Genomic DNA, 19,992 nt, shown 5'->3' with positions numbered 1-19,992 from the left:
CTAAATGGTATATATAAATTGAATTTTTAATCAACAATAAGGGTCTGGGTTTTAAGATATTTGTCTGTCATGTTAACAATATTAATATAAAATTTTAAATAATGAGTTAGAATCAAAAGGAACCAAAAAATTAGTGATCTACCGTGCTCCCAACAGACTAGTTCTTTTTTTTTCTCTTTTTTGAGATGGAGTCTTGCCCTGTTGCCCTTTCACCATCTCGGCTTACTGTAACCTCCACCTCCTAGGTTCAAGTGATTCTCCTTCCTCAGCCTTCCCGAGTAGCTGGGACTATAGGCATGTGCCACCATGCCTGGCTGATTTTTGTATTTTCAGTAGAGACAGGGTTTCACTATGTTGGCTGGACTAGTCTCGAACTCCTGACCTCAGGTGATCCACCTGCCTCAGCCTCTCAAAGTGCTGGGATTACAGGTGTGAAACACCGTGCCTGGCCCAACAGACAAGTTCTTGACATGTGTTTACGTGTGTGTTTATACCCTGATACATTTGTGTGTATATTATAAATATAATAAATGTACTGGTATGTTGTCATGGGAATGAAAAATTTTAATTATGAGCTTTTGTATTAAAATTTTTTTTAATTTTATTAACTATACAAATTTTATTTTTATGTGTTAATATGCAAACTTATATAAATAAATATGTTTGTTTTTGGAGAAGTGACATAGTCACATTTTGGTGAAATTACATAGATTTAAATGTTTGACAAGTTGTGAACAGTTTTTGTACCTTAGGTTTATCTGTTGTCATCAATAGTACTGTGTTTATTATGTATAATGCTAAGCCTTTTTGTACATAGGATCTCATTAGGTTTAATCCTCACAGCAATATTCTGAGGGTTTACTATTATTTTCCTACCTCCATTTTACAAATGAGGAAGTAGAGGTTTCCCTGGGATCACATAGGTAACAAATGACACAACCTGGATTCAAGCCCAGGTTTGATTCCTGAGCCCTTGCTCTTAAATGTCCAAAATGCTGTACTAAACTATGTAATTCCCATAGAAACCTAGAAATGAGTTACTAAAGAAGTTTTCAATTTACTGAAATGGCCCAAGCTACGATGTATCATTTTGAGGTTGTTTCATGTTGATTTTGGTTGGGTTACGTTGAACAGTGTGAAAATAGTCAACATTGCAATGGGATGGAAATGAAGACATTTGGGACAGTGCCGGCTTTGTTCATCCTTGTATATCTGTTGCGATCGTAGTGCGTAGCATGGGTCTAATAGCTATTTCTTAAAGTTTGGAAGTTGGGCACTTTAGCATGGTTTAAGTTATTTTAATACTTTTTTTAGTAGGTGCAAATGGTTTACATTCACTATTTCAGTCAGTCCTTATATAACTATCAACGTTTTAGAGTGTTAGATAAGTGTCCTTTCAAGAAATATTACAAAAGCTGTGCATCTAAGTTAGAAAATCATTCTAACAATATAGATATGTATAAAGTAGAAAATTAGTCATTCCATTCCCATCCTACTTTTAAACTTTTCCTGTGCATTTACATATGTATTTTACACATATACACACGCACACTTTTTAAAAGAAGTTTAATTATATCATAATACTCTCCCAAAGTTTACTTTTTTCCAGGTGACTATTTTAAAAACTTGTTTATTTTTTAAAATAGGGCTCATGTGGGAAGTGGGAGTAAGGTTGGAGGAAGAGAAGTGGGTAGGATTTATACATTAAAATTCCAAACCTAGTGCCCTAGATTGATTATACTTCATACTTTAGGAAGTGGTCACTGTTATTTTTAAAACTTAGAAAAAAAAATCAATTTAAAATGAAAACATTGTTTTCTGTCCTATAAAAGTAATTTAGGAGACATCATTTATGAATTAAATTATTCTAGTTTATTCTGGTAGTTACTTATAAAGAGGGCAGTTGTGTTTTGAGATAACTTTTTAAAAAACTGGTAGTCTCTTCTTGGTTGTTAGGACACATTTCACATTTACAAAGTAAAGTAGGCAAGAATTGGGGCAACACTGTAAAAAAGAAAAATAAAAAAAGTAAAGTAGGATTTTAAAACCAAGATAATGTAATATTTTAATTAATAGAAACTCAAACTAGTACTATTTAATCAGCATAAAGAAACTCTGTACAGGAATGAGTCCTGGTCCTCACAGCTTCATGTGAGTAGTGTCAGCTCCACCATTACCTATCCCTACTCACTCAACCACTACCAAATGCTATGCTGATAACCCAGTATTTTTTAAAGCAGTTTTTTAAAAAAGTAAGTTATTTGAGTGCTGTTTATTTTTTCTAGCACTATATTTAGAAAGACATACTAAAGGCCTTATAATCTGCATTAAACAGAAATCTTTTGATTCTAGCTTTTAGAGTTTTAACTTGTTGCTAAGATTATTAGTCATAATTCACCTTTGTAATTTTTAAATTAAAATTTTTTATTACACAGGTAATAAAAAGATTTTCATTATGGAAGTTTTTTAAAAAAGCCTTTCTAATCCTAGAATACACTCCTTGCATCTAAGGTGCTTTATGCTTCTTTAGATCCATGAAGGTGCTGAAGCCTTGCCTTATAATTCTAAGAATTCAATCTGATAAAATGTAGCAGTTTATTTAAACTATAGTATAGTCTTTTTTTTTTACAAACCAAGTTTAGTTTTTCTCATTGGTAGCATTCATAAATGTGCTTTTCCTTTTGAGTGGCTCAGACCATGCCCTACAGAATATTTTATTCTTGTTTGTTATAGTCTAATAAGTGTACAGAGGGCTCAATTAATGCTATGGATGGTGAAACTGAGAGACAAGAATTTGACTAAGTTAGTGGTAGTGCCTAGTTTTCCTTTTAAATTCTAGACTCAGTCATATTGACTAGTAGTCTTTAAAGTTTTAAAAATTATGACTACCAGTTATGGTAGTCTGAACTAGTGTTTTATGTTTGTTACCAAACAGGAAAGTTGAAATTTTTAAAAGGATGAGATTTTAAAATATAGGTTGTAGTAGTTCCTTCCCAGTGGCTCCCTTCCTCAGGGTACCCACACACACTTGGAGACAAGTGCTCAAGATAGGCCATTCTTCCTGCAGAAGAGGCAGCCGTGGGGACAGCTGGAGGACAGTTGGTAAAAGGTATGGGATTTTTAAGTTGGAGTGATCTTTTATAGCTTTTTAATTTTAAAGAAACAGCCATTCTTTCTGTGAAAGGCTGAAAGATTGAAAGTATAGGCCTGGAGAGAGGTGAGCTTTAAAAGACAGAAATATAAACCTTATTTGTTTTCCTCACAGTTGACCAAAAGGGAAAGGCCTGCCTGCCCTGATAGCTTCTATTCCCACTGAGAGGGCAGTGCCTTTTTCTGTTGTTAGGCAGTTTATAGAACGCAGGATAGCTTGGTAAGCGTCTTCTCTGTGCCTGATGTGACGTAACATCGTGGAGTATGCAGCATGCATGTTAAGTACAAGTGGTTGTATTTGGCTTGTTGCTGCAGCATTTTTGAAGATGTCTTAAAAAGCAATTATCAGTGGATGGAGTTGGATATGTGCAAATTATTGAAATCATCATTTCTTGAAGACCAAACTTTGTAACTTGAAGTATTCTATTTAGTATTTATTTACTTCCCCCAACCCCCAACACCTCAGAGCAGAATTCTTTTCCTGAAAGGAACAGATGCTGTTAACTTATCAGGACTTGATACTAAAAAGCCTACCAAAATCTTCGTGCTGTTTATTTTCTTTATTTAATCTATATGCAAAACATATTGTAATTATTGCTGTGAGAGAGTTTTAAGCTGATGGTTCCCCCCGCCCCCAACCCTTTTGTGCTCAGGGGAGATAGATTAGGAATGCCAAATTGACAACTTGGTATAAAGAAATAATGACCATTGAAATAAAACAGGAGTTCAAATAAAAAGCAAATCAGATACAAATGTAGAATGAAAATATCTTTTAGTAAAATGTTAGCATGCTGTACTTGGAACAGATGCCACATTAATTCAAAAGAGAGCCCAGAAAATGTGGCAACTTTACGATGTCAATGGAGAGAGCTGCAATAGTTCCTGTTTTCATTGTGTCAGGTTCTCAGTACCTTTAGGTCCAGTCCTGTTCCTTATGTTTATTTTCTGTATATTACATGTTAATATACACATATTAAATCCATGCTTAATATTTTTATTTGTGTCATTAAATACTTTGTCATGCTATTAGATATTTGGTTAAAAAGCCCAATAACTTATACTTCAACAGTAATGTTTTTTGTTTTAAATATGTCTATCAAGATATTCAGAATCTGAAGCAAAAATTCTCTGCACCCTTCAAGGCACATTTATGATAAGAAGGTAGTCTAAGAATTGAGTCTTTCAAAGAGGCCTAATGCTTTTTAAATGTAGAACTTGGACAAGTTACAAAATTATGAGAATTTTGCTTTTATCTCATTTTAAATTTGTAGTTATCATTGGACATTTGTTACGATTTTTAAGTAGCTTAGACTCATTCATTCCTTTTGTGTTTCTTTTATGGTGTTTGGGAAGAAGAAGGGGTGATGGAAGGGTACTGTACACACGGGGATATTTTCAGAGTGACATTCATTTTATAGAAGATTGCACAGGGATATCTCTGAATTGCCCGTTTCTTGCAGTTCCTGGTTAGTGTGGGTCTGAGTGCAGAGAAAGGTGGGCTGGGGGCTCTTAACCAGATTTACAGTGTGCTACTTCCTGAGCCGTGCAGTGATCTAATCATCAGGGGCATATCCTGTGTGCCTGTAAAGAAGTCTGGCATGCATGCTTAGAAAAGCACTACTAGTTTTCTTTCAGTTAAGCTTACAATTTACTAATTTGGAGAAAAGGTTAAAAGTTTTGTTTCCATGTAATTCAAGTGAAGGGGAGTTCGCAGTGTGTCAGTAGAGCACAGAGGTTAAGAATGTTGGTGCAGGAGCCACTCTGCATGGTCCCAAATCCTAGCTTTGCCACTTAGCTCTGACTGTGGCTGAAGCACTTCCCACTCTGTGCCTCTGCCTCAGTTTCTTCACCTGTAAAATGTGAATAAAATGAAGTGGTTATGAGGAATAAATGAGTTAACGTATAAACTAGTAGAAATGCCTGACACACAGTAAGTACTAAATAAATGGTACATAAGCTTAGTTTTCTGCTCCTTTTCTTCTCTTCTCAAGGATTGAGACAAGTGTTGGGATAAAAGCCTGAGCTTTGGTGTCTGACCCCAGTATTGGAATCTCAGCGTAACCACTTAAAGTTTAATGTGTGACCTTGGACTAATTATTTAAGCTCACACCAATAATAGAGATGTATCACGTACATGCTGCATACCACTGTGCTGGTCGCTGGCACTTGAGTTTCTTCATCTGTGATGTAGAGATGATAATACCAACTTCCTAGGGTTTGTGTGAAGATAAATGAGGAAATCTTGAGACACTGGATCGTGACAGCTGTTATCGTTATTATTGTTATCATTACAGTCCCACTAGAAGTTTTTGGGAAAAGAGTAAATTTGGAACAATTTAGCTGGAGAAGTTTTTTTCCCCCTTGAAGTATCTAATGAGTTCTTATTTATGAATACTTCTGGGAAAAATAAAAAATACATGGGAATATGTCAGTTTTAACAGAGCCTGCTAAATATTTTAGGGAATTTTATGTTTATTAAAACCCATAGTGATATAAGCTTTCCCTTTTTTTCAACAGCTGATGAGACCAGCACCAAAATATTGATGCAATTTATAGTAGTAGGTCACTTAGAATCAAGTCAGTAGTAGACTAGGCATTGTAACTCTAAGGTCTTAAATACTCATCAACTGGTCAGTCTATTGGGTCTGACAAATTATGTGTATTTAACCCTTGAGAACTCATGCTTGGGTATAACAACTAATGGAAACAATTGTAGAACCTCAGAGATATAAAAGTGGCATTCAAATGCTTTCTAATGATGATGGGCACAGTTTATTCAGTTTATTTGCTTTCTGATTTTGGGCATTTTGCCTTTGTAAAATTGCCTGATGTTTTCTTATGGTAATAGTTATTATTTTCTTTCTATATTTAATTGTCATAAGCTACCTATATTGAGCCTAGAAACTGAGCCTGAGAACAAGTTGATGATGAGAAAAGGTACAGTGATCTCTGATTTGAGGGGTTTTGGGGTAAAGAAATGAGTTAATATATCCATTAGAATGTATGTATGTGTCTTTCTTATGTATATAAGTGAAACCACTAAATGAGGTAAGGGGAAAGATCATTAAGTGTAAAATATAATTAACTTTGTTCATTCACTACTGATCAGGATCTGAACTTTAGTCTTTTATCCTTGATATGTTTTTTCTGTGATTCAACAAATGTATTTGTAATAGCTTACCAAAGCATTCTGAATATGGTATATGCTACCCTTAGCAAGAATTTAAGTTTAATGGCTCCTATTAACTTTTTGTTCTTACTAAACCAGCTGTACCGTTTGATAAAGGTCTAGTAGGTGAATAGGTGTATTTACTATAGGTGAATCGGTGTATATTTTATTTTGTCCCTATTCCTAAAACATTGTATCTGCTTTCTGGGCAGAAATTCCAACCAGTTTTTAAAAGAATAAAGTGTTATACTTTGGCTCAACAAATACTTTTAAAATTAAGGAATTTTATAGCCGGTGGTTTTCTTTTGATTAAATAATAGTAATATTACTTTGCAATAGAGTAGCCAGTAAGTAAAGCTTTATAGTTTTAAAATTAGCATAGCAAATACATAGTATTAAGTTTATTTTAGCTGTGTGCAGAATCTGTAAAAGTTGCTTCAGTTGGTTGAATGGAATTGTGGAAAGTTTAGAAGTGTATTTCATTTTAATAAATATGTGTTAGAAATAGATTCTACAAGCGTTTTGAGTTGAAGAATTATACAGTTTTGAAATCCAGTTCGTCCCTGCTTAATTTGTGAAAAGTGATGCCGTATGTGACGGGGTGCACTCCCGTTTCAGCTCTGCAGGACCCTGTCCAGCCGGCGGTGCTCCTGTGCAGAGTTGCTGCTGGTGATTGCCCTGACTCCCTCTGTTGCTTCTCCCCTCCTGCTTCTCTGCTTTCTCTGCTTACTTTCTCTTGATGGTCTCTTCTCCATCCCCTGCCTGCTGTTCATCCTTCCCTTCAAGCCACCACTGTTTTATTTCTATTTCTCTTAAAAACAAAGCACCATTGTAATTACTAGTTTTTAAACAGGGAGGTACTGAGCTATTTTCAGAACTTTAAGCTTTAACAGTTTGTGGGGACATCCCTGACTTCGGGCCCTCAGCTGGAATCTGGAGAATAGATAGCTTGAAATCACTTGCACAGTAAATGAATATTTGTGAAATATGTTATATCTGGACTAAGGGAGATAATAGAAAAGGCTTTTTTACCTCAGAAATTGCTGTATTTTCTGGTTGAGGGTGAAAGAGAGGCAAAGTTGAGGAAGAGGCAGGCATGTTACTTAACTAAGCATTAATTTATTACATTTCCCTCTAGTCTCATGGACCTAATTGGAGAAGAAAATGGAAATTTTGGTGATGTGAATTGCTAAAATATTTTGATTTATTAATTGAAAAGACTAGGCTTTCTTTCCTTGGTTTGTAAATACAAAATTTGGCTATGATGCCTTACTGATCTTTTACATTTCATTGATTGATAGTTGCAACATAGCAGACCCTTTCCTTTCTAGATTTCTCCTAGTGGTTTTAAATTGTTAACGTAATTGGTAAAAAAGGTAAAACTTGGAAATTAATTATGGTTACATGTTAAGTTAATGTCTATGCTGGACTTAAAATCAGTAGCTTGTGGCTGGGTGCAGCAGCCCATGCCTGTAATCCCAGCCCCTTGGGAGGCTGAGGCTGGTGGATCACTTGAGCTCAGGAGTTTGAGATCAGGCAACATGGTAAAACCCTGTCTCTACAAAAATTACAAAAGTTAGCCAGGTGTGGTGGCATGTGCCTGTAGTCCCATTTATTAGGGAGGCTAAGTTGGGTGGATTGATTGAGGCTGGTAGGTCGAAGCTGCTGTGAGCCGTGATTGTGCCATGCCACTGCTCTCCAGCCTGGGCAACGGAGCCAGACACTGTCTCAGTCAGTCAGTTCAATAGCTTCTAAGATCTATACCAGGCATTTCATCTATTATTTAATTATACATAGAGAAAAACATTTGAGACAAGAGCCTTAACTTTATAGAATTTTAAATAACTTCTTATGGAAATTTAAAAACATTTATAAAAATAGAGTGAATGATATGACAAACCCCATGTACCTATTACCTGACTTTAGCAATTATCAGCATTTTGCCAATCTTTATCTATAGTGTGTAAAACATAACAGGAAAGTAACTTTGTGTTTTCAAAACATGCACTACAATTAGATACATTGGTATACTCAAAGGAAAAATATGTATAAGAATGTTCTTTTCATACATTGTTAGTTTAATACTGGTAATCCCTTTCAAGATAATATTTCATTTGTCTTTTAACTTACTGGAGAAGTCTAAGCCATCACTAACTTAATGAAGAACCACATCTGCTGGAAAAATTTTAGCTGTTCTTACCTCTTCTGCTTTTAGAAGTTCTGAGATTATTAGTTTTGAGCTTATGTTCTTAGGAGTTGCATTTTATTTTATGTACACTTGCCTGTCTGTGACGGTTGTATGGGCCACCATTTCTTAGCATAAGCAAGACAATATATAAGTCAGCTTAAAGTTGCAGGTCGCTAAGTCTTGTTCCAAACTTCTTTCTTGTGCATATTCTGTTTCTGTTCAATCCGAATGTATGTATTGGTTAAGGAGTACTTGTTAAACTTAAAAAATGGTTTGTTGAGAAGGGAATTTTGACTACCTGCTATCTTTAGACATGGTAACAGTGGTTAGAAACTTGTTACGTACTCTCTCGTTTGCTCTTCTTTGCACTAGTAAGTTGTACATATGCCTGCAGTTGTGGGGCGTGTTCATTAGTAGTCACTACAAGGTAATGGTAGCCTTATTTCTGAATTTATTTGGTTGCATTAGTTTAAATTAGACCCATAGGTGTAATTATTCCACCCCACTGCATTGGGAAGCATAGTCAGTGGAAGTTGTGCATCTAAACCCCTGTGCATTGAAAATGTTATCTTTAATGTTAGGATGTTATTTGGCATATATCATTTAGTGCGAGGAATGTACTTATTTAACAGGACCTTTAATAAGTTCCCACTACACCAGAGATATATTTTTTAAAATTATACTTAAGAAGACTTTATAGTATTCCCCAGAAAAGTTCATCTATAGCAGCAAAACCTTTCTAAAATAAAACTTATTCTTTTAACCGGTATTCATTTAAGTGGGTTTCTCTGTACTTGGTTTCCATGGAAATAGCGAATAGCTAACGTTATTTATAAGGTGGAAGTAAAATAGGGTGCCTAATGGGACCCCATGCTGCTCTGATGAAGAGACTTAGGAAAAAAATCCATGCTCATGGGATTTTTTTTTTTTTTAAACAAGGTTAATGGAAGGCCTGATTTCAGTCTTCTGTAACAGAACATATTTTTGGTTTTAAAGGCTAGCAGTAATACCAAGCAAACAACTTCTTTTTGAGGTCTGTATTGCTTTCACTTTCAAGTTTTAGGACCACTTACTTATCAGTGTGATTGAGGCTTTATGCTTCAGACTCCTGTTTCTTTGCGGTTTTTGTTTCAAAAGTTAAAATTCCCAGTGTATTGTAGCTGTTTCTGTTTCTCATTGACATTTCAGAGTACTGATAAAAAGATAAATGTTCATTAAGGATTGCAGTGGTGAGAAAGGATCAATATGTTGGACTACGTAGATTTTTTTTTTTTATGTAAATTGTATGGAACCATTTTTAGTTTTTAGGCCTGAAGTCAGGGTTCTTTTTTATTTGTGTAGTGGAGCTAAACCTGTATAGTCAGAGAGAAGAGATTCTAATTTTCTTTCAGGCTGGAAACAGGGAAAATCTTAATTTCTCTTTCCTTTTTAAAAAATGGATCGTTGCCAAAACCTTTTAACTGAAATAAATGTTAATTCGTTTAGTGCTTGAAATGTGGATTTGGAATAAACCTTGGCTTTTTTCTCACTTCTTTGGTAAGGCCTACTCTGAGTTTTCTAGGCCTACAGCAAAGCCTTGCGTTTTTTAAGCCTCTTCAAGTGAAAGAGTATCATTCCCTTTGTGTTTATGTTTGTGTTTGTGTTTGGGGTGTGTGTGTCTAATTTTTCTATAGCCTGAAAGGCACCTGCTCATTTTCCAGCCTAGTGAGTATAGCAGTGCTATATTGAGAAGTAAGGCAGGATGGAACACAATAAGGTGCTATAATTTTTATTTAGTTAGTTTTGCTTCTCCTTGGCAGCTTGTGATCACTGTCCATTTGTCTGGAAGTACTCTGATTATTCTTGTTGTCAGTGCAGCAGGAGTTTTTTCTGTGTTTAAAGCAAGGATTATAGTATACTAAGGGCTCCATCAGGGGAGGAGTTGAGTTTTTGTGTGTGTGTGTTTCTCTGGATAAGCTTCTGGCTATAGTTGGGTTTTCTGTGCTTTAATTTGTAAAAATTTGGTTGTTTTAATGTTGTTGAATTTATTTTTGTGTGAGATATTTTGTCTCTAGCAATTCACTAGTTTCTTCTGTGTATGTTGATGCTATTTTATAAAATTTTCTTAATGTGTTAATTGTTCTTTTAGTTTAGCTTTTTCTTGTCTATTTTTAAACTCTGGTATCTACCATTGACCTTTCTTAGTGACTTTTATTTGAATTATCTTTGTGCTTTAAAGATATAGGAATTTGGGTCTATTATCCCATTTCTGAGCAAACAACTCCCAGTAGTTACAGTTAGTGCAGTAGAAAGGGCTCTCACAGGTGCAGAGCTGGGCGTTGAGTCTCCTCCTTGGTGCTTACAGTTTACACCCGGAACTCCCATTAGTGTTAATAGGAGGCACTTCCTTAAATCCCTGCACACCAAAATAAACCCAGACTCTTTTATAATGCCTTATAGACACCAGAGTTGTTTTTTGTTGTTAATGACAAGAGTTTTAGTCCTGAGGTTAACTGATTATTAAGACAGAGTTTGAGTTGTCTTGGGATGTGGAATGATTTACTAAGTCTGATCTATAATTAAGAAGTTTTCGTTATGATTATTAGACTCAGAAAACATAGCTTTGTGAGAGCTGTGGAAGGTTGTGAATAAGGATTTTTGTACATCTATAGAGTGAGGAAGCAAGATTTCTTCTTTTCATTTATTTCTGCTATTCTCAACCATAAAAAATGATTCCAACAGTTTTTATATTTATTGTAAGAGGATTTAGAAGAATTGTTTTGTTTTTATTTTACTTAAAAGCCTTCCTGTAATTACCTTCTAGCCTCAAAGTCTTTTATTAGCTAGGGTGGCTCACATTTTTCAAGCATATGGAAGTTAATATGCACTGTTTTAGAACTTAGGCACTACGACCATTGGTCAAGTAATAGATAATCAGTGTTTACTGCACCCATCTGTGAATTGTGGATTTTTATTACTTTTATTTATATGCAGTCTAATGGAAAGATTCCTAGATTGAGAGCAGTGAATCTGGGTTTTAGGCTGAGCTTTTCCTCTTATTATCTTTGTAGATTTTAGCTAGTCATCTGAACTTCTTGGACTTCTCTTTCCCCGTTAAATGAGGGTATGGATCTGGCCCTCTGAGGTGTCCATTCTAGTTTTAGGCTGTTTGGGGGCCTACTTTCCTAGGTACTGAAGGAAATAGAGTACTGTAAGGCAGGCAATGGTTTCTAATCTCAGCTCCCTATCAGAATCTTTTGGGGGAACTTAAATACAGATTTATGGGTTCTAAATCAGACATAATATATTCAGTATCTTTAAGGGGTAGGGCCTGTGAATGTGTATTTTGTTAACTTTTACGTTAACAAAATCCAGATCTAGGATTAGATGGTATTCTGTTCGTGTGTGTGTGTGTGTGTGTGTGTGTGTGTGTTCTAGTTAGGGAGATGTCATATAAGTTAGATTAAAATGTGAAGCAGTGTGTGGTTAAATCTGAAAATGAATGAGAAAGATGATAAACACTTCAGGAGTTTAAACAAAGGAAGAATTGGGAATTAGGATGGTTTGGGCAGATCTCTGTTAATCAGTGAGTCTTTATCTGGACCCTAGTATGTGGGTGAGATTTGGATAGTTAGAGAGAAGGTAAAAAGGTATTGTTCTTGGTATAAGGAAGAGCATAAGTAAAAATGGGAACAATTCTGATCACAATTTTAGTTTTTATTTTAGTATTCCTCTGCTCCTGAAACTGCTATAGATTTCCTCTATAATTTGAGGGAGTGAGCCATGATGATATTTGGAGGAAAAGAGTGTCCCAGCCAGAGTGCAAGGAAACAGAAGAGCCCCAAGAAGGGAACTTGCCTGGAGGGTCTGCAGTGCAGAAAGAAGGCCAGTGTTGCTGGAGTGATGAGCAATGGGGAGATGGAGTGGCTGAGAGTGGCTGAGGCCCAGATCACTTAGTGCCTCATGGGCCATTGAAAGGAACTTCATCTTTTTTCAGAGTATGGTGGGAAGCCATTGGAGGGTTTTGAGTAGAGGAGTAACAAGATCTGTCTTGGGTTTTGAAAAGCTCACTCTGGCTCGTGAGAGAATATACCTTACTGGGTCTAGGGTGGAAGTGGGGAAGCCTGTTAGGAGGCTGTTGCAATTATCTAGGTAAAAGGTGAAGGTAACTTGGACCAGGGAGGTGATAGGAGAGTTGAGACAAGTGGTCATGGTGAATATATTTTGAAGGTGGAGGCACACGGTTAGCTGTTGGAGTAGATGTGGGGTGTGGAGAAAGAGGAGTCTTAAGATGACTTTTAGGATTTTTTTCTTCTGAAGGGGTGGAGATTTATTGAGATGAGCGTGACTCTGAGGAGGAAGTTAGGGGAGAAGTAGTCAGGAGTTTAGTTTTGGATGTGTTGAGCTTGAGATACCTATTTGACCAGTGTTGAGTGGGCAGTTGGGTATATGAGTTTGGAATTCAGGGGAAGGATCTGTGCTAAACATTGGGAATTGCCAGGGTGTAGATCTTTGTATAGCCATGAGACTGTGTGAGATCATCTAAGGGGAAGAGTTCTAAGAAATGAGTCCTGGGACACTTTCACATTTTGAGGTGTTGGAGGTAAGGAGGAATCAGCAAAAGAAACCAGGGAGAGTAGCCAGAGAGATGAGGAAGAAAATCAAGAGAGGATGGTCTCCTGGAAATCAAGAGAAAAAAAATTTCAAGGAGGAAGAAATGATCAGTGGGTCAAAAAATACTGGTCAAAGAAGTGAAGACTGTCTTCTATTGCATTAAACAACTTCTAAATCTCTGGTGATCTTGACAAGAATGAAGGGAGGCAAACGGCCTAATGGGTTGTGTTCAATAGAGAATAGGAGGAGAGGAATTAGAGACAGGGAGTATGATTAACTCTTTCTGGGAGTTTTGCTATATATATTAATCTAGACAGGGATAATAACTAGAGAAGGATATGGAGTCAAGGGAGGTTTTTAAAATTTTTGTTTTAAATTATTATTATTTAAGATAGAAGGAACAAAATGATCCAGTAGTGATGCGGGGAAAATTGGTGCTCCATGAGAGTAAAGGGAGAATCTAGAGGGATGTCCAGGAGAGGGTAAGAGAGGTGGGGACAAGAGGGATGGTTATTAAGATGTTGGGGCCCCAAAGACTAAACTCATCAAGTGGGATTCTGCTTTTTTTTCTAACCATTTATCTGCATTTAAATTTATTTCAAACTTACTTGCTTTCTGTTGGAAGTTAGGAAGGGCAGATAAAAAGCACTAAAACTGTGGTATATAAAGCTCAGTTTTGGGGCCTCTTACAGCAGGGGAAGAGAAGAGATTCAATCTTCTGGGTAAGGTGACATTTTAAAGTGTCTTTGAAAGACAATTATCTGTGCTATTCTAGTCCCTTATCAAAATTTATGATTGAGCACAGGCTATAAACTTAATCATTTGAAATTTGTAGTAGGGTGAATTAAATTTTAGCCTAATTTAAAACATTATCTAGTATTAAACTTTTTCTCTGCAGATTTTGTTTAATTTAGATTCGTCATATACTCTGTTTGTGAAAAATTGTATGACTTTATATTAGCAAGACAATATAACACCTCTAAAAGCCAAAATAATTTCATTTACTCTAACTTAGGTGTTTTGGATATATTTTTCAAGAAAAAATTTATCTTTTAAAAATTTCAGCAAATATGGTTAAAGTTTTGAACTACCTTAGTTAGAAGTGTGAAATGTATGTGAGAAACAAACTAAGTGGCTTTTAACCAGCTTAACATGAAGAACTCAAACTTGCTTTCAGACTTAAATATGGTTTACATATGGATAGTGTAAAAAGCACAAATGTGTGTATAGATCTAGCTTTTTGCTGCTCAATCTTCTTAAATTATAGAAATAAAATATTTACTTTTCTTTTTTTTTTCAATTTCCAAATGGTAGTCAATTAATATTCAATCTTCAGAAGAAACACTTTGGGATTTCTGATGTGCACAGTATTTAAGAATCATTAGTCTAAAAATAATTTCTTCTTTTTGGGTATGTGAACCTCATTGTGAAACCAATTAAAGCTGTGGACCCTCTTCCAAGAAAATTGTACCTATGCTGATATGTATAGAATTTAGCATATAGTATGAAGGAGTTGACCCCTCTGAAGCACATTCATGGGATCCCTTAGGTTTAAAAGATTTCGTATTTTGTTTTGTTTTTGTTTGTTTTGTTTTTGAGACAGAGACTCGCTCTGTTGCCAGGCTGGAGTGCAGTGGCACAATCTCAGCTCATTGCAGTGTCCCTCTCCTGGGTTCAAGCGATTCTCCTGCCTCAGCCTCCCAGGTAGCTGGGATTGCAGACATGCGCACCACACCCAGCTAAATTTTTTTTTGTATTTTTAGCAGAGGTGGGGTTTCACTATGTTGGCCAGGATGATCTCGATCTCCTGACCTTGTGATCTGCCTGGCTTGGCCTTTCAAAGTGCTGGGATTACAGGCTTGAGCCACCATGCCTGGCCAGGATTTTGTGTTTTAAGACTTTTCCTAGATGGCTTACTTATGCGATTCTTTAAAACTTTATATACAAACTTTTCCAAAAATATTTCGCTAGTGTTTGTTGTAGTTTGTTTTTTAGAAGAGTAACTGCTGCAGTGGGTTAAGAGAAAGTTAGGTCTAGTGGAAAATGAGCTCAGTTAAAGGAATCTTGGGCCAGTAAGCTCTTCTTCAGCTTCACGACCAGCTTGCTGAGTGACCTTTGGGGAAATCACTTAACTTCTCGGGCTTTGATTTCCTATGCGATTTCTGCAGTCCCTACAAGTAGTCTTATGAGCGGTTTCATAATATCATGATTTCAGGATATCATGGCAAAATTCTTTATCCATTTAGGATTGGCCCTGCTACTACTCATGTTTGGAGAAAATGCCTTTGGAGATAAGGTATATGTACAGTGTGCTGCCTTTTATTAAATATGACTTCAGCAGCTTTTAGTAATAATTTTTCAAATGCTGAGTAAGTTAAAATCCCAGTTCCATCCTTATTACTTTGAATTTCAACATATTTTATATATTCTGGGTATAAGGCTGTGTTGATTATACATATTGCAATTATCACCTCCAATTCTGTGGCTTGTTTTTTCACTTTCTTAATGGTGTTTTTTTTGATGAACAGAAGTTTTTAATTTTGTCCAATTTATCAGTCTTTTCCTTTTTATTATGTTTTAAAATGGTAATATTTTACTTCCTAATCAACAACTTGGATGAAAACAGTTCCAGAAAGTCATTCATTTAACAAATAATGCTGCTGGAAATCGATGCATAAGAAATTATCCCCAGCCTGAAAGAGCTAACATGAAAGCCCTAATAGGGAAGATAAGCCCGCAACAGACAGCTTAAGTGTCTATTTAGTCAATTCATTGATTTAACAAGTATTTATTGAGCATTTACTATGTGCCTGGTACTGTCTCAGGCAACCTTTTGAGTGGTACAGAGTCCTATAGATATCAGTAGTGTTAAGAATCCACTTTTTAATAACTGCATTGTTCTGTGATTGTTGCATGCTTTCTCTTTTGGTTGGGAGTCATCCTAACCTTGGTGATTAAAATTGTTATTTGCATGGGCCTGAGGACTTTATAAAGGACTGCTGCTAAAGAAAAGGCAGCATAGAACAACACATCGAATTTCTTTTGGAAATGAATGCTAACTGCATGAACTGGGGCCCTTTTAAATAATTTTATTGTATGTTTGGTATAACTGTACATGATTAAACAAAGATTTACAATATGGGAGACATGAAGCTCTTCTGAAATATTCCCTGAGGAAATGAGACACTATTGGAGTAATATCAGTCAACAAACACCATATTTAAGGCAAAGGAAGACATGTAGTTCTAGAGCATACATAGTGGAGTTTAAATAATTTAAACTAAAATATTAAGGGAAAAGTTTTAATTTTCTTCTAATATTAGATCGGGATCCCCAAACCTTAATTTTCTTTCTGGCTTTATCACTGATTAGATATGTGGCATAGAAACAAATAGCTTTTGTGTATGTGGTTTACAATCTAGTAAGACATGGGCAGGCATGGTGGCTCACACCAGTGATTCCAGCACTTTGGGAGATTGAGGTGGGGAGGATTGCTTGAGCCCAGGGGTTCGATACCAGCTTGGGCAACATAGTGAGGCCTGTCTCTACCAAAAAATAAAATATTAGCAAGGCATGATGGCACACTTGTGGTCCCAGCTATTCAGGAGGCTGAGGTGGGAGGATCACTTGAGCCTGGGAGGTTGAGGATGCAGTGAGCTGTGACTGTACCACTGCAATGGAGCCTGGGAAATAGAATGAGACTGTTTAAAAAAATAAATGGTGAGACACATCTAAGAATGTGAGGAAAGGTTAATTAAAATTCTAACTATACATTATTACAAAATGCTGTGATTTTAAAACCTTGCATAAGGCAAATCCATTTCAAGATTAATTGAAGAGAATGCCTATTACAAGGACCAAACTAAGGATTAGTGATGTTAGCTTAATTTGTTACTATAAAGCAACCGGCAGTAGAGGTCACTTGTTGGGTTTGAAGGAGTCGTTGTATGTTATTTAAATGAGGTGCATTTTATTTCTGTGTGTCTCTTAGGAAAGGAAAATTATCAATTGCTTACTTTCCCTTGTCTTGAAAAACTATGGAAAAGTAGCAATTTAACTGCTCGAGTTCCTTCTTTGCTGTAAAAATTACCTATTGTTTCTTTTTTTTCTTTTGGGTTTTAAAACTTTGGAAATTTTTGCGTGTTTTGGTTTTTTCTTCTTAAAATCAGATAGAAATCTTTGAGTCTTCAGCTTTTGATGACATGTTATAAATATGTCTGTGTTGTCTAATTCCATTTTCCCGTTCTTCTGTTATAGGGGGCTAGAGAGCTGAAGGAGAACCAGTTTCTCCAAAATTGGTAAGTGCTTTCACTAGGCAGACATAGTATGCCTGATGCTAGCTGGATAATAATTCAAATACTGTGATTTTTTTTTCCCAAAAAAGCTGTCTCTCAGAAATGGGGCTTTGCTGTTTGCACTGAGTGGAAATGAATTGTCTGATGTCACATAGCTATATTTCAAACCCATTTGTGTTTCTGCTAATACAGCTAGGCCTGCATGTTCCTCCATTCCGATAACATGTTAAAATGTAAAAGTCCCCTTTTCCAAAAATGTCCTTAATGCAGTGGTTCGAGTTGAGAATTCAAAAGTCAAGAAATTCAAAAGTTCAGATTCCCAGCCAGGCCCAGTTGGTGTGTGCCTATAGTTCCAGTTACTCAGGAAGCTGAGGCAGCAGGATGGCTTGAGCCAGTTCAAGTCCAGCCTGGGCAACAAAGCAAGACCCCCATCTCTTAAGAAAAGAAGATTAAGATTCCTGTAGTGTTTTGTATTACTTAATATGCTGTTATATTTGATGACTTTAGTGTATGTACAAAATGGCTTAGGTTAATGTAACTGTGGAAACTTGACTTTGAAATTTCGGACTCGTGTTTATTTATATTCTTAAACTTAATATTGGATTAGCCTCATGTCTGATAGTACATTTTTTAGTGTGTGTTGTTTTATATAATTCTTAAAAAGGAAAAAGAGAGAAAGAGAGAGAAAAATGTAATCATGTGGGACATATAGGCAAATGTTTTTCCTGATATCTACTTTGATAGATTTTTTTAATATGGCTTATAAATCATCACTCTTAATCATTTCTTTGAATGCACAGGGCAATATAATGACTAGCCATCAAACAAATATTAACTTTATTAGAAGAGTGTGTATTATGAAAAAAAAATTAAACTCAAATAAGATAGCTGGAATAGGATAGTTGCCAATGCAAGACTATTCCTTTTTAAATAAATTTTAAAATCCTCTCTCTCAAATAGTAATTAACTTAGTGGATGGAGTAGATATAGTAGATATTTGGCCAAAGTTTCCTTTTGATAGCTTATGGTGCTTGTGGTGTCTCTCTTCCTTTTAGGGACTGGGGTTTGAACGTGATTCATGGAGGCACTTGAACTAAATTAACCCTTGCATTTTACTACCTTTTGATTCTACTTGCCTTTCTCTCATGAAACCTTTTAAAATAGATAATCAAGATCCTATAGCTCTTACTTTGACATGGGACAGAATCTTAGAGAAGGGACTTTAACCCATTTATACCAGAAGTTGCAAATTTTTTGTGTGTGAAAAATCAAACCTTGGCGATGATCTTGAACAGAAGGATATAAATAATTCCCACAGGCTTAGTGTTCCAATAGTGGAACACTAGGTATGGGTTAAGGACCTTCTCCTCCAATATTTTACCCTGTGTGGCAGTTTCTTCTAGATCCCTGACAGGTTGTTATTCAGGTACATATTGAATACTACATGTTTTAAAAATGTAGCTCATTTTCTATAATGTATTCTGAGGAATTCTACTTCCACAGAAACTGAATAAGTATTATTGAAGGGGGCGGGGGTGGGAAAAGGGTTCTGTGGTCAAATAATTTGGGAAATGCTGCATTAAACAAAGTTAAACAGGTTTCTTTACTGCAGGACTTCTCAGAACCTTTAATATGCTAATGTGCATTGTGAATCTCCAAGAGGGGGATATGATATACAGCATTCTTGAATACTTCTAATGACAGGGAGCCCACTACCTCATAAGGTAACCCATTCCTTTTTTGTACAACTCTAATCCTTAGTTCTTCCTTTTCCTTATATTGATCTGAAATATATCTCCTATAACTTCCACTTCTATTAAGTATTTATCGGTTATGCTGAAACTACTACACCCACTTGTGTTATCCTTTGTGTGGTATATATTTGTAAGATTCTGGACAGGCATGTCTGGACAGTTTTTTCAAAAAAATAATCATTAAATATTAATAGGATTCTGGTAAATGTGATAACCAGTTCTAAAATCTTGGCCTCATTGTCACTATGCTCTTAAACCCTACTTCCCAACCTCCATTTTCAATTTCTGTGTATTTAAATATTTACTCAGTTTTCTTTTTGTTGGATGTGTTTGGGATAATTTAGTAGACATGCTTGATTTTTGTAAAGAAAAGAAATAGAAGACTGTATGTAGACAGCCTGGACTCCAGAAAGCAGAGGTATAAACTGTACATTGGGCTGAGCGCTGATGATGGTGGGGAAGGGTCCAGGACTCTACGCAGACCTGTGAAGGAAGGTGCTATGGGTAACCCTGGCCTGGCCCAAGGCACCATAAAAGCCTGCACATTGTAGCAGAGGTATGAACTGCATAGAGATTCCTTTTTAAAAAAATGAGGACTTGTCCCCTACCCCTTCCAAATAAATAGAGATGAGAAAGCTATTTTATACTCACATACATTCGGACATTTAGGTATCATAAATGTAATGATATGTATGCATATATGTTTTTTATTTAATTTAGTAATTAGGAAACAACATTATTAAATGTAATTTAATAATATGGAAACATCCAACTAGCTAAGGAGGTATTTATCAAGAGCTGTCCTACCAGGATTTGAATATAGTAACCTTACCAGATTCAGAG

General features: G+C 35.9%; 1 protein-coding gene across 36 annotated transcripts in view; it reads left to right on the top strand.

Annotated features, from left to right (window-relative positions):
• Window positions 1-19,992, top strand: part of PHF21A (PHD finger protein 21A) — a 195,554-nt gene that overhangs the window by 10,951 nt on the left and 164,611 nt on the right. For 23 of the 36 annotated variants that reach the window (XM_035262487.3, XM_078340925.1, XM_035262485.3 and 20 more), the window contains 2 exons: window positions 17,358-17,398; window positions 19,008-19,119. The gene's annotated coding sequence lies outside the window, so the exon portion shown is untranslated. Of the gene's footprint in view, window positions 1-17,357; window positions 17,399-18,992; window positions 19,120-19,992 lie in introns of all 36 variants that reach the window. The other 13 variants (XM_078340919.1, XM_078340914.1, XM_054240811.2 and 10 more) reach the window with 2 other exon arrangements.

The sequence above is a fragment of the Callithrix jacchus genome, chromosome 10 (assembly GCF_049354715.1).
Source record: "Callithrix jacchus isolate 240 chromosome 10, calJac240_pri, whole genome shotgun sequence".
Classification (NCBI taxonomy): Eukaryota; Metazoa; Chordata; class Mammalia; order Primates; family Cebidae; genus Callithrix; species Callithrix jacchus.
Note: the sequence above shows the minus strand (reverse complement) of the source record. Positions and strands in the feature narration are given on the sequence as shown.